Source organism: Quercus robur, chromosome 7, assembly GCF_932294415.1.
Source record: "Quercus robur chromosome 7, dhQueRobu3.1, whole genome shotgun sequence".
NCBI lineage: Eukaryota > Viridiplantae > Streptophyta > Magnoliopsida > Fagales > Fagaceae > Quercus > Quercus robur.
Window position 1 is genome coordinate 7530864 of NC_065540.1, and position 14621 is coordinate 7545484.

A 14621-nucleotide genomic window follows, 5' to 3' on the forward strand; every position below is an offset into this window, starting at 1 on the left:
ATAAGACCTAAATCATTCCATGCAGTATCTATATTGTAGAATTTATCTAAATTTGCAATTATTTGTGGTGGTGGTGGGAAGTTAATTTCATTCAAACGGCTCTATTTTATCAAATTTTCTACATCATCTACTTCCAGCTAGGAACAATCTTTTTTTTTTTTTTTAAGGTCATAATTTAAGATATCAAAAATGGTCTTATAATTTTTTTCTTCTTTTTCAAATTTATCATTGGGGTAATTGACCCTTGCAGTTGATCCATCAACATCCCTTCCAAATTATGGGACCAAAAGAATCCAATTCTTATTCAACATAAGTAGCCAAGAGAAGTTAAGATAGAACAAAAAAACAAACAGTACTTTCCAAATTTCCAACTAGCATTGAATTCCCTCAAAACAGTCCTCAGTGGCAAAGAAAAGACAAATACTTATTAAAAGGAAACAAGTACTTCCAGAAAATCCTCATTTCTGAAGCAGCCCATCAAAATATACGCGACAAACAGGTGAGATCATAAGGCCTGTGAAGCGTTCCACTCTTTCCTGCATCAGAACAAAATAATCTATAAAATTTGCTTTACCTCAGAATCAGATAAATGTAATGTACAAGTAAAATAAAGTATCCACAGTTGCAAGTGAAACAAAACCCTGAAATGAAGGAAAGATAAAGATAAAGTAATAGAAAATTAGACAGCCCAATAATAGAAATAATCTAAACCAATCAAATTCAACAACAGTGGACTCATGCACATTTTGGAGATCCTAAAAACATCTGCCACAATAGGAACTCAAAAAATGCAGGTGGTCCAGCTGGATGGGATCAAACCTAATGCGTGAGATGTTTCTTATCATAATTAGGTAAGGCCTGTGAAGCATTGTCATCAAGTCTGTGAGGATTCCCCGGTCGTGTTTCTTTCTTTACTAGTAAGTAACACATAAAGTTGATGGGTTTTGAAACCCAAACCATACCATCAAACCTTGTACTTAAAGAAGAAAGAGATGCCATTTAAACTGGAGCTTATTAGAACAGTAATATTTTAATTGTCTACTATCTAAGTATGACTACAAACACAAATATGCCACCATGAAAGATTCCAATTCCTCTATTGGGTGCAAGTACATTTAGGGTCCATTTAATTGAAGAAGTCAAAAATTGGAAGGATAGAAAATGGTGAAATGATGGAAAAATGTAAGATAGAAAAGATTTTAATTTTTCTTATTTTTGTTTGGTTGGGAATGGAAAAATAGAATGATGGAAAAAGTGAGTTTATATAATTTTATGCATATACCTTTGTTAAAAAATGATGTCCAATTAAAACCAAAAAAGTGGTAAACAACCAAAAAAAAAATCAATCACCTAAATTTATTAAAAAATAAAAATTATGTCCAAAATAAATCACATCTAAACCCAAAAAAAAAAAAAAAAAAAAAAACACAAAAACACAAAAAAACCCAAAAAAAAAAAAAAAAAAAAAATACTGGACAAGCCTGCCAGTAAATAAAAAAAAAAAACACAGGCGGGCAACGCCGGCCCAGTTAAAAAAAACAAAACAGAGGAGGCAGGCAACGTCTTAAAGGAAAGAAAAAAAAGAAAACGAAAAAAAAGGAAGAAGAGGAAGCAGGCACGTCCAGACGAAAAAAGAAAAAGTGGGAAGAAAAGCAACTTGGGTGAAGCTCATGTGCAATTACACATAGACATTTTCGTCTAAAAATGATACCTAATTTTTCCTTTCAATTTTCTTTCTATTTTGAAAAGAAAACTTTTTAGTGAGCTCAGAGAGAAAATATCTAGACTCCACCATTTATTTTTCTTTCTCTCTGCCCAACCAAACACACTCTAAAAAAATTTTCCTTCCCATTTCCTCTCCAAAGTTTTTCATCCACCCTATTTCACCTCCAAACAAACACACACTAAGGGTTCCTTAAAGAAAATCTAGTAGTAATAAAACTTTTTTTGTCGCAACTTTAACATAATCCTCAAATAATAGACTGTGAGTGATAGGAAAAAAAAAATAGTGAGTTTATATAGAAGTGAAAGACGACTCACAGTCTGTTACATCAAAGTTGGGATGCTCTCAAGAAAAATTTATGATTTAGCCTTAATTTTTGAATTATGTAGTCAAACAACCTCATTTACAAATTATATAACAAAATACTCTTGTTTTGAAACTTGACATTATTGATATCAAGTTCAAGGCAAAACTCAACACTAGCAATGTCAATTGTCAAGTTCTATGCGTATTTTACTTCCTAAATTCTTATGAAAATTTTGCGTAGAACTCGACCATTCCAAAACAAGTGTATTTTATTACATAGTTTGAAAATGGGACAATTTGGCAATATAGTTCAAAAATTAAAGGGGTGTTTGGTACTATAATTTAAACAACAGTTTTCAATTTTTAAATAACATTACACATCTTTCTATACACTTTTTTATCCACAAGTATTTCTAAAAAATACAAACAACATCACTAGAATAATATTACCAAATAAGCCCTAAGTCTAAATAGCAATTTTAACCGGTAGAGGGTTAGTATGGTAATTTGGGTTTGACATTTAAGATTTTTTTTTTTTTTTTTTAAATAGCTAAAATTACTACTATAGCAATGGTGTTGGGGGTCAAATCACAAAAAAGATGATTTTGTCACGGTGCCGTCATTTCTCACTTTCTCGACAACTATTAGTCCGATCCAACGGTAGCCCAAAATCCTAATGACGCACACATAGTTTCTGACCACACCCATTATTTAATTATTATTACTCAATTAAATTATTACTGATATCGCTCCGAATCAGTAAGGTGGATGATTTGGCTTCGGTGGGCTACTGAAGCGGTTGAAGGCCTACAAAAAACAAGCGCAGTCAAAGAGGAGACCGGCCAAACCCCCTCCGATGGCAAAGTTAGTCTCACAGGAATGAAGTTCCAAGTATTTGGGAGTCAAGTCTCAGAAAAGTTCTTACCTCTCTCGGGTTCAGACCGGTCCTTTATATAGAGATCCTAGGGACGGTTATTTGTCCAAATAACCTCCCCAAGATTTGTGGAAGCCAACGAGTCTGGAGTTAACTTCCTCAACTGCTATTAAAATTGTAACCGCTAACGGAAGTTAACTTATTTGATGAATTCATGGCGATAGTTACGGGTTTAGTAACCGCTACAGAAAGTCGAAAGTTTTCCAAGTGTTGCGTAGTCGTCCGTCTGGTGTAGGACGGTTTGGTCGTCCATGGACATCTGAAGGTCGTCCATGGATGACCCTCATGGATGACTTTATCGTCCATGGGAGACTTCACTGATCAAGAGTAGTATTATTGTCCATGAACATTTTTCCTTTTTCTAGGGTGATTCTTGGTCCAACTTGCTCTATTGGCTCTGGACGATACCTTTGGACGAACTGGAGTTGGACTAATTTTCTGCTCCCCTATCAGTTGCCCCTTTGTTCAAAGGGTCGTCCAGGATATTTTTGTGATTTTAATAAAATTTCACTTTTTGTGAGCCACGTGTCGCGAAGCTATTGGTTGGCCAGTCGTGTCGAACCCATTTCCCAAAGGAATCACCACGTGTCAATTTTTGAGTGGCGAACGTCGTTTCAGTGACCCTGTTGCTGGGGCCTATAAATAGTGCATTCTCTTTCATGCCCCTTACTTTCCTCTCATTTTCCCCTCTACCATCTCGTCCAAGAGCCTCGTCTAGCCCTCGTCCTAGTTCTATCAGGTATTTCTTCTTTCTTTTTAGGTTTTCATCTTAAATCTTTCTACATTTCAACCATGTCTTCGTCTAGTAGTATAGAGAGGGAGATAGACGAGTATCAGGATGTTTCTTCTAGGAGTGAGGGTAGTGAGGATAGTGTAGATAGCTCGTCCTGTAGTGATTCCTCAGACGAGCATTACACGTCTGGGGTTCCTGGCATTCCCTTAGAGGAATTTCAGGAACTACAACGTAGGATGGCTTCTGGATCTGGGGCTAGCTCGTCCAGACAGCCATCTAGCCCTCCTCAAGACGAGGAAGACGTCATTTATAGTTGTGCCCCAGAGGTAGCATCCACCTTAGACACTACCAAGTTAAAAACTCTTGTAGATAGATACCAAATTCCTAAAGAGCTTAACCCTCGTCTACCCAAGGCTGGAGAATGGTGTTGTTCTCCTTCCTCTGGTTTAGGAGTATATACTTCTTACCTTTTAGCTGGCCTTAGGTTTCCTCTAAATTCCTTCTGTAGAGACCTCTTCCAAAGGTTGGGTATTGGACCTAACCAGCTCAACCCCAATGGTTGGAGGACGATAATTGCCATGCAAGTGATATGGCGTGAGGCACTGGAAGGGAACCGTCCAATTACGATGGACGAGTTCCTTTACTATTATAAGCCCTCGGAGATAAAGAAATCTACTGGTTTTTACCAGTTCTCGTCCAGGGGCTCTTATTACAGTTTAATTAAGGGTCGTAGCTCGTCTGACCGACTTTGGAAAAAAGAATTTTTTGTTATTTTTGGAAATTGGGCTGGGGACCCAGCTGATGTGGGTAGTCCCCCCTTCCCACCTTTTACCAGCCCTCTAGGTCGTCTTCGTCCTGAGGGTATGTTTTCTTTCCATTTCATTTTTTTTCTCCTTACTTTTTTCCTATCTTTCAATCGTCTAACTCTTTCTCTTGGTGATGCAGCTATTGTTCGTCCACGCTTGGACAAATTTTACCTGGACCGGATAGACGTGGTTTGTACCTTCCCTGGGAGGACTTTCCACGATTTGGTAACCCTCAGTCGTCTAGCAGCTTGGGGACTTGGCCCAGTGCCTACTGCAGAGAACCTTAGTCATGAGGAGACTACTCGTCGAAGTAAGTATCGTCCACTTTATTTCATTTCCCTTTCTTCTCTTTTTTTATTTATTTATTTATTTATTATTATTGGTTTTCCTCGTTACAGGGATAACTACAATGAGGGAAAACAAAGAGAAAACAGTGACTAGTGGGGACGAGGATGTTGCTGCACCTCCATCTGTCCAAGTGGCTTCCGTCCAGGCTGGGAAGAGGAAGTCCAAGCCAATATCCAATGTTGTGGACCTAGACGACCTCCCAAGTCGTCGAGGCCCTAAGAAGCAAAAGTCGAGTAAGACTTCCCTTCCCAAGGTCCCCAAGTTTGTACCTCCAACAGTGAACTTGGATGAACCTTTGGTGGATGTGGAGCCCTCCAAACAATCCATCCCGTCCAGAGCGATCCTCCCCCTCCACCCAAAGCTTCTCGCAAGCCTAGCTCGTCGAAGCCCTCTGATCGTCCTTCAAATCTAGTTCTGGACAAGGGTTATGCATGGAGGACGTTCAAAGGAATCGTCACTGATCGTGAAGTGAATGAGTGCTATAACATGTCAGTGAAGGAGTTTGAACATTCCGGCATACATGACCTTTTTAAGGTAAAGTCTTTCCCTCGTCCTTGTGTGAAATTTTTTTTTTTTTTAATTTTAATTTGAATAGGATGTCTAACTCCCTTTCGTCCATATGCAAGCTATATCAAAATTTTATACAGCAACCTGCCAAGCTAAGGAGCTTGCTACAGAGGCTAAGACGGCTAAGGATAAAGCCAAGGAGCTGAACAATGAAGTTTTGCTAAAGAAGGGGGAGGTCCTTAGGTTGACCGAGGATTTTAATTGTCTACAAGGAAGTGAGACAAAGCTGAAGAACGAGGTGGAAGAGCTTAAGGCTGATAACCTGGAGAAGGATACCCGTATCGTCCATCTCGAAGGACAAGTCTCTGAGTTTGCCTCGTCCTTAGAAAAAGCACGTGAAAAAGCCATAGCAGCTTTTAAAAAGCCTGACGAGTACAAGAATCGTCTAGACAGCCATTACGCAGCTGGTTATGAGGACTTTCGTGCTGATGCTAAAAAGGCATATCCTGACTTGGACTTCAATTCTTTCAAGCTTCCCCTCGCTACTGAAAGTTCCTTGTTGCAGACGAGCTCTGAGGACGTCAACATAATGGACGATGCTAACACTGAGGTGACCAAGGACAACCCCAAGACTAGCTTGCCCAAGTGAAATCATTTCCCTTAGAAAATTTACTTTACTTTTATTTACCTTTTACTGGAAGTGCCCGTTGTTTTGGGCTTTTTACTTCTTTTATTCAAGTTTATACAAGTACAATTGTCTCGTCCAAGATTTTGGACAAGTTTTATATACAATTTAGTTTCATTTTCACAACTTAAGGGGTTTTATATTCACAACTTAAGGGGTTTTTGGACGTGGGTCGTCCACCCTTCTTTAAATTTCATGAAAAAATGAATATTTTTTATTTTCACCTTCCATTGTGTTTGAATACATACATTTCCAGTTTTATGTATGAAATTTTTATTTTAATTAGTCATATCATTTTTGGCTATGTGGTTCGTCCATCCAGGAATTCAGTTTGCCTCGTCTTGAGTATGGGGGTGAATTTTTTATTACATCACCAAGATAGAGCAAATTGAATCCTTTTAGCTTATGTATAGTTCGTCTATGAATGACTTCCTTTTCGATTAGATTTTATTCATCATTCAAATTTAGGGACGATCATTTTGTCGTCCTTGATAAGACTTCCCAGCAATTTCTCGTCCAAGCAATGGATTGTTACGCTGGTTTTTGCAGTCTTTGTTCGTCCATGTTTTGGATGGCCACTTCTCGGATTTCATCTCGTCTTGAGCTTTAGACGGATATACCCTTAACTCAGGTTTCATCTCGTCTTATGCTTTGGACGGATGTACCATCGCTTCATTTTTAACTCAGGTTTCATCTTGTCTTAAGCTTTGGACGGATGTACCTTGTTTCATTTTCAACTCAGGTTTCATCTCGTCTTTAAGCTTTGGACGGATGTACCTTGTTTTATTTTCAACTCAGGTTTCATCTCGTCTATAAGCTTTGGACGGATGTACCTTGTTTTATTTTTCCTTTTGAGGAAAGCTTATGGAGGATATATCCTTGCTTCCAAGGATTTCATTCGTCCAATGTTATTTTTCTTTTTTGTGGATCAATCTGAATGAATATACAAAAATAAAGGATTCCAATAATATACTTGAAAATACATCATATATATATTTGAAAATCCAAACTTATGTAAACATTCGTCCACAGGCATGGCATATGCTCGTGAGCTAGTGCCTTATTGAATTAAAAATACAAACCAACTCATTCATGAATAGCACAAAAGTGAAAACACTAATGTACTTTCTAGGGGATTATTAAAATACTTAAAACGCATAATAGTAGTAAATAAACATGAGATACTTCTGCTCGTCCAGCTATCTCGTCCAAGGCCACTTTTGTCAAGAGTCGGCACTTATTGATGGTATTTCCTGAGGTGCTCAACATTCCAAGGGTGTTCTAGCCTCCACCCATCCAAAGCTTCCAAATAGTAGGATCATTGCCTCTTGCAGTTGGTAACCCTATAAGGTCCTTCCCAATTTGGCCCAAGTTTCCTGTAGGCCGGGTTTCTTGTTGCCAAGGTAACCCTCTTCAGGACGAGATCCCCAATGTTGAAGTACCTAGGCTTCACCATGGCATCATATTGTCTTGCCATAAGATTTTTGTACCTCGCTGTTTTCTGTTTTGCATCCATCCTGACTTCGTCCATAAGGTCAAGGTTAAGATGGAGCTGTTCTTCATTTTCTTCAGCTTGATACTTCCTCACCCTGTGGCTCGTCATGTGTACTTCTGTCGGTATAACTGCCTCACTTCCATAGGCTAGTTTAAAAGGAGTTTCCCTTGTTGGAGTTCTCACTCTCGTTCTGTAAGCCCATAAAACACTTGGTAACTCATCCGGCCATACTCCCTTTGCCCATTCGAGTCGAGTCTTGATGATTTTCAATAAGGATCGGTTTGCTACTTCTGCCTGGCCATTGGCCTGTGGGTGGGAGGGTGAGGAATAATGGTTCTTCATTCCAAGCTGTTCACAAAATTCCCTAAAAGGTGTGTTGTCAAACTGTCGTCCATTGTCAGACACTAGTACCCTAGGTACCCCGAATCTGCATACAATGCTCTTCTAGATGAAGTTCTTAACATTCTGTTGTGTAATTTTTGCTAAGGGTTCGGCTTCCACTCATTTTGTGAAGTAATCTATTCCTACCACCAGAAACTTCATTTGCCGAGTTCCAGTTGGAAAGGGTCCCAAAATGTCGAGTCCCCATTGCGCAAAAGGCCAAGGGGCCATCATTGGCGTGAGATACTCTGCTGGCTGTCTAGGAATGTTGCTGAAGCACTGACATTGATCGCATACTTTAACATATGCCTTAGCATTAGCTTGGATGGTTGGCCAATAGAATCCGCTACGGATGACCTTATGGACGAGTGATCTGGCTCCCGAATGGTTACCACATGCTCCTTCATAAACCTCCCTCAACATGTAGTTTGCCTCGTCCGGAGCCAAACATCTTAAGAAAGGCTGGGAAAAACCTCTTTTGTATAACACTTTGTCCATAAGTATGTACCTGGCTAATTTGACCCTGAGCTTCCTAGCTTCGTCCTTCTCTTCTGGAAGCCTTCCTTCCTTCAAGTATGACACTATTGGGGTCATCCAATTTTCGTCACCATCTATCTGCAGCATCTCTAGAAAGTCTATACTTGGCATGTATTGTACCGCATCCAACATTCGCAGATGCTTCCTTTGACAGAATATCTGCTTCCACATTCTCTTCCCTTGGGATTTGAATGAAATCAGCTTTTTTGAATTTCTTTACAAGGCGCACTACCTTCTGTAGATATTTCTTCATTCTGTCTTCCTTGACTTCACATGTCCCATTTACTTGGCCTATAACTAACTGAGAATCTCCCAAGACAAGTATTGAGTCTGCTTCTACAGACTTAGCCAACTCCAACCCCTTTAAAAGGGCTTCATACTCTACTTCATTATTAGTAGTCTGGTATTGCAAACGAGCCTTGTACTTTAACTTGTTTCCTTCTAGCGACTGCAAAACAACTCCAATTCCTCCAGCATACAATGTAGACGATCCATCTACATGGACGACCCATTTTTTATTGTACTCTCCTTCCCCAAGATTTTCATAATTCGGAGTGAACTCTGCAATGAAATCTGCTAGGGCTTGAGCCTTTATTGCATTTCTTGGTTGGTACCGAATGTCAAATTCACTAAGTTCCACTGCCTATTGAATCAGCTGTCCTGCGGCTTCTAGCTTGTTCATTGCCTTCTTGAGCGGATGGTCCGTCATGACATTGATGACATGAACTTGGAAGTAATGTCTTAACTTCCTAGAAGCTGTTATCAGTGCAAAAGCCAATTTCTCTATAAGCGGATACCTTCCCTCTGCTCCTCTTAGTGCTCGGCTAGTGTAGTACACGGGTTTTTGTACTTTCCCTTCCTCTCTGATTAGAGCTGAACTTACGGCGTGTGGGGACACCGCTAAGTATAGGTACAGTTCTTCTCCTTGCACGGACGGACTTAATAATGGAGCTGTAGTGAGATAGTCCTTCAGGTCTTGGAAGGCCTTTTGACATTCATCCGTCCATTCGAATGCCTTCCTGAGGACTTTGAAGAAAGGTAACATTTGTCTGTGGCTTTCGAAACAAACCTGTTCAAAGCAGCAACTCGTCCGGTGAGGGATTGGACTTCCTTGATATTCTTCGGTGGCTCCATGTCCAATATGGCTTGGATCTTGTCTGGATTCGTCTCGATTCCTCTTTGCGAAACCATGAACCCCAGAAACTTTCCCGACGATACTCCGAATGCACACTTACTTGGGTTCAATTTCATCTTATATCGCCTAAGTGTTTCAAAAGTTTCCTATAGATCGTCCAAATGGCTTCCCTCGTCTATACTCTTCACAAGCATGTTGTCGACATAAACCTCTACATTCCGTTCTATCTGTGGACGAAACATGTGATTTACCAACCTTTGATAAGTTGCCCCCGCGTTCTTCAAATCGAAGGGCATCACTTTGTAGCAAAACAAGTCTTGGTTGGTAATGAAGGAAATCTTTTCCTGATCAGCTTCATCCATCTTGATCTGATTATATCCTGAGAAGGCGTCCATGAAGCTCAGCAACTGATGGCCAGCCGTAGAGTCCACCAATTGATCAATGCGTGGCAAAGGATAACTATCCTTGGGACAAGCCTTGTTCAAGTCAGTGAAATCTACGCACATTCTCCACTTGTCATTTGCTTTCTTCACCATCACCACGTTGGCTAACCAATCCGGGTAATAAACTTCCTTAATGAACTATGCCGTGGTCAGTTTCTGAACCTCTTCCTTGATTGCCTTATCTCGCTCAGGAGCGAATACCCTCTTCTTCTGATGAACGGGCTTAAAAAAGGGGTACACATTCAATCGATGAGTGATTACACTTGGGTCGATTCCCGGCATGTCGTCATGACTCCATGCAAAAACGTCGATACTCTTTCTCAGGAACTGGATAAGGTCTTTTCTTGCCTTCTCCTTCATACCTGTTCCAATTCTGGTGGATTTCTCGAGATCATCTTCTTGCAAAAGAACATCTTCTAATACTTTTGTGGGCTCTACAACAACCCTTCTTTCCTCAATGCTCATTGTCTGCATCTGTTCGTCCAAAGCCATCATGACTAAATAGCATTCTCTAGCTGCCAATTGATCTCCTTGTGCTTGCCCTAACCCGTACTCCGTAGGGAATTTGACTGATAGATCGTAGGTAAATGTTATCGCCTTCCAACTGTTCAGAGTTGGTCTTCCAATAATGGCATTATATGAAGACGAATAGTCCACCACGAGGAAATTGACTTCCCTAGTTATCTGTTGCGGGTATGACCCTACCACTACTGGTAATGTAATGGTGCCTACAGGTTGCACCTTCATTCCTCCAAACCCTGTCAATGGTGAGCAAATTGGACGAAATTGATCCCGCCCAAGCCTCATCTGCTGAGCTCCCATTGTCAACTAACACTCTCCTGGTTGTATAATCTGCAATAAGCAGAGTAATGACAATTGCATCGTCATGCGGGTGATGGATCCTCTCAGCATCTTCGTCGGTGAAGGAAATGGCCGGCTCGTCCACTGATCTCGTCCTTGGTGATCGTCCAGAGAGCTGGACGTTTTGCACCACTTTGAGATACGTCTTCTTCGACTTGGAAGATTGCCCCATCGAGTTTCCTCCAATGATAATCCTTATCTCTCCTAGTGGGGGCCGGGACGATTCCTCCATTTTTCCTTTCAACTTCTCATCTCTATGATCCCTTCCAACGAAGTGCCTCAACTTTCCTTGTCTAATAAGATTTTCAATTGCTGTTTCAGGTCATAACATTCATCCGTGTCATGCCCATGGTCCCTGTGGAGGCGACAATATTTACTCTTATTGTACTTATTGGGATCTCCCTTCATCTTCTCTGGCCATTTTAGAGAAGGCTTGTCTTTGATTTGCATGAGCACCTGATCAAGTGGAGCGTTCAGGGGCGTATAGTTCTGGCTTCTTCCTAAAGGACCCGTCTTCCTGTTATCTCGTTCCTTCTTATCTTCCATCCGTCCCTTCTTTGGACAAGGGCCTTGTTCTGAGTGGCGTGCTGGGTGCGCTTCCATCCTTTCAGCTCTTTTCCTCTTCTTGGCTATGATCGCATCTTCTGCATTCATGAAGTTCTGAGCCGAATGGACGAGCTCAGCCATGGTTTGAGGCTCCTTCTCATATAACTTGTGGATAAATAGATCAGAATTAATCCCGTTGTGGAAGGCCGCCAATAGAAGCTTCTCGTCTACCTCGTCCACACTAAGGGCTTCTTTGTTGAAGTGAGTGAAGAATGACCGTAGGCTTTCGTTCTCCCCTTGCTCTATGGTCAGCAAGCTGGACGAAGAACGCTTGTGTTTCTGTCCCCCGATGAAATTATTAACAAACAATTTGCTCAACTCTTCGAAAGAACCTATAGAACTTGGGGGTATTTTGCTGAACCAAACTCATGCCGGGCCTTTAAGAGTGGTAGGGAAGGCTCTACACATGATTTCATCAGGGACCCCTTGAAGGTGCATCGTTGTCTTGAAAGTAGCAATGTGGTCAAATGGGTCACGCGTTCCATCGTACGAATCCAGGGAAGGCAGTTTGAATTTTGATGGTAGAGGATGACCATTGATGGAAGCTGTAAAGGGAGAGTCAGTTCTGTGGACCAAATCTTCTATAGGATTCGTCCTCCTCATGTTCTCTTTCATTTCCTCCATGACTTTCTTCATTTGGTCCATCTTTTCTTTCAAGTGTGGTACCGTCCGTGAAGTGGTGCCTCTTAACTGACTTCCAATCTCAGGATTTTCTCTATTGCCATGACCTTGTGTTTGTCCTCCTCCTTCATGTTCCTCACGTGTATGTCTTCTCTGATTGATCTCCATTCTTAACTCTTGGTTTTGGCGAGTCAACTTTGCCATTGCAGCCACCATAGATTGCACATGCTGAATAGACGATGTCTGCATGACTGGTGCAGATTGGCGATCACGTTGGGGATCACTTGAAGCGCCTCTGCTTCCCTAACGGCCTGGGCTAGTAGCCCTCGATCTGGTCCTGACCATTCTAACCCTTTGTCGCAGAAAAGAAAGTTGCAAAACAATCTCTTTCCCACAGACGACGCCAACTGATATCGCTCCAAATCAGTAAAGTGGATGATCTGGCTTCGATGGGCTACTGAAGCGGTTGAAGGCCTACAAAACCAAGTGCAGTCAAAGAGGAGACCGGCCAAACCCCCTCCGATGGCAAAGTTAGTCTCACAGGAATGAAGTTCCAAGTATTTGGGAGTCAAGTCTCAGAAAAGTTCTTACCTCTCTCGGGTTCAGACCAGTCTTTTATATAGAGATCCTAGGGACGGTTATTTGTCCAAATAACCTCCCCAAGATTTGTGGAAGCCAACGAGTCCGGAGTTAACTTCCTCACCCGCTATTAAAATTGTAACCGCTAACGGAAGTTAACTTATTTGATGGATTCATGGCAATAGTTACGGGTTTAGTAACCGCTATAGAGAGTCGAAAGTTTTCCAAGTGTTGCGTAGTCGTCCGTCTGGTGTAGGACGGTTTGGTCGTCCATGGACATTTGAAGGTCTTCCATGGATGACCCTCATGGACGACTTTATCGTCCATGGGAGACTTCACTGATCAAGAGTAGTATTATTGTCCATGAACATTTTTCCTTCTTCTGGGGTGATTCTTGGTCCAACTTGCTCTATTGGCTCTGGACGATACCTTTGGACGAACTGGAGTTGGACTAATTTTCTGCTCCCCTATCAATTACTATTATTATTATTATAAAATCCTCATAAGTACATAACCACACACACGTACATACATACATGACTAGAAATAATATTATATTCGCCCAGTAGTGGAGTCAGAATTTTAGTTTAGGGGGAGTAAGATTAAATATAAAGGTACATGTAAATTATATTTTGTTCTAGTCTTTTTTCAATTTTTTTCCATGCCTAATGTAAGAGTTGAAACTTAACAGTCACTGTTATCCTTATGTGGTGTTTGGTATCGGAGAATCCACGTTGCTCCTAGCATCCAGATTCCTAAGGATGTGATTCATTGCAATTTGGATACCTAAGAATGTAACTATTCCTATGTTTTGTTTCATTAGGAATCTTTTAAGATTCTTAGGAATGTGAGATAATAATGTTTAGTTTATTCTTAGAAATCTTAAATGAATTATTTATTTTTCTCATTCTATCCTTAGATTTAAATGTGAACTACCAAGTCCTTTAAAAAAAATAAAAAATCTTCCTTTAAATAAATAATGAAAAACAAAATATAAATTATTAATTATGACAAATTCATTAATACTATAGTCTAACATTTTAAAATGACAAGTACAATACAAAAATAACTATTTAAATTCTCAAATGTTTTATTCTTAATAACAATTTTTAAAAGAGCTTAATCCATAACAAAACAACCTGTGGGTCTATAACACAAGAGAAAAGATATTGATGATTTGTTTTATATTTTATTTTAATTGCTTAATGATAAGGAAAATGGTTAAAATTGTCAATTTCTAAAAAATACAATTTCTTTTAAACTTGGGAATCTGGATACCCACCTGTTTTAAAAGGAATCCACATTCCTACTAAGAGGGGTTTAAGGGAAATTCAGATTCTCCTAACATCTAATTCCTTAGAGTGATTTGCAACAAAACATGAGAATTTTTAAACATTTTTTAGAATTCTAAAACATTACTCCGTACTAAAAGCCACATTAAGATATTCTAAATTCTAAGGCGATTATAAGTTTCAAGTAAATATTTTAAACAAGTAAAACACATAAACATGAATGAAAAAAAAAAGGTAAATTAACAGAGAAGTTTTCATGCTATCCAATTTTTTAAAATTTTTAACCATAAAAAAAAAACTTTTTAAAATTTCTTATTTATTTTGTTACCTTTACTTACAGCCAACTTATGATTAGTATATCATAAAGGGAAGAAGTAATTTTGACTTAATAACGTTAGAAATATTATTAAAAAAGAAAAGAATACATCTAGGTGTATAATACAAAGAATAATAGAGATAATAACTGATGTTTGGCAACAAATGCATAACTGAAACATTAGTTATTGTTCATTACTGAAAATTGAAAACTGGTAAAACTATTTGTTGAAAGCAATAAAAAAATAATTTTTGTCCTTCGTAAACAGTACAAGAGACTTTGGTAAAAAAAAAAAAAAAAAAAAGAAAGAAAA

At 39.6% G+C, this 14621-nt stretch overlaps 1 protein-coding gene across 20 annotated transcripts in view; it reads left to right on the plus strand.

Annotated features, from left to right (window-relative positions):
- Positions 1-14621, plus strand: part of LOC126691999 (vacuolar protein-sorting-associated protein 37 homolog 1-like) — a 39125-nt gene that overhangs the window by 15849 nt on the left and 8655 nt on the right. The gene's annotated exons all lie outside the window — the stretch shown is intronic.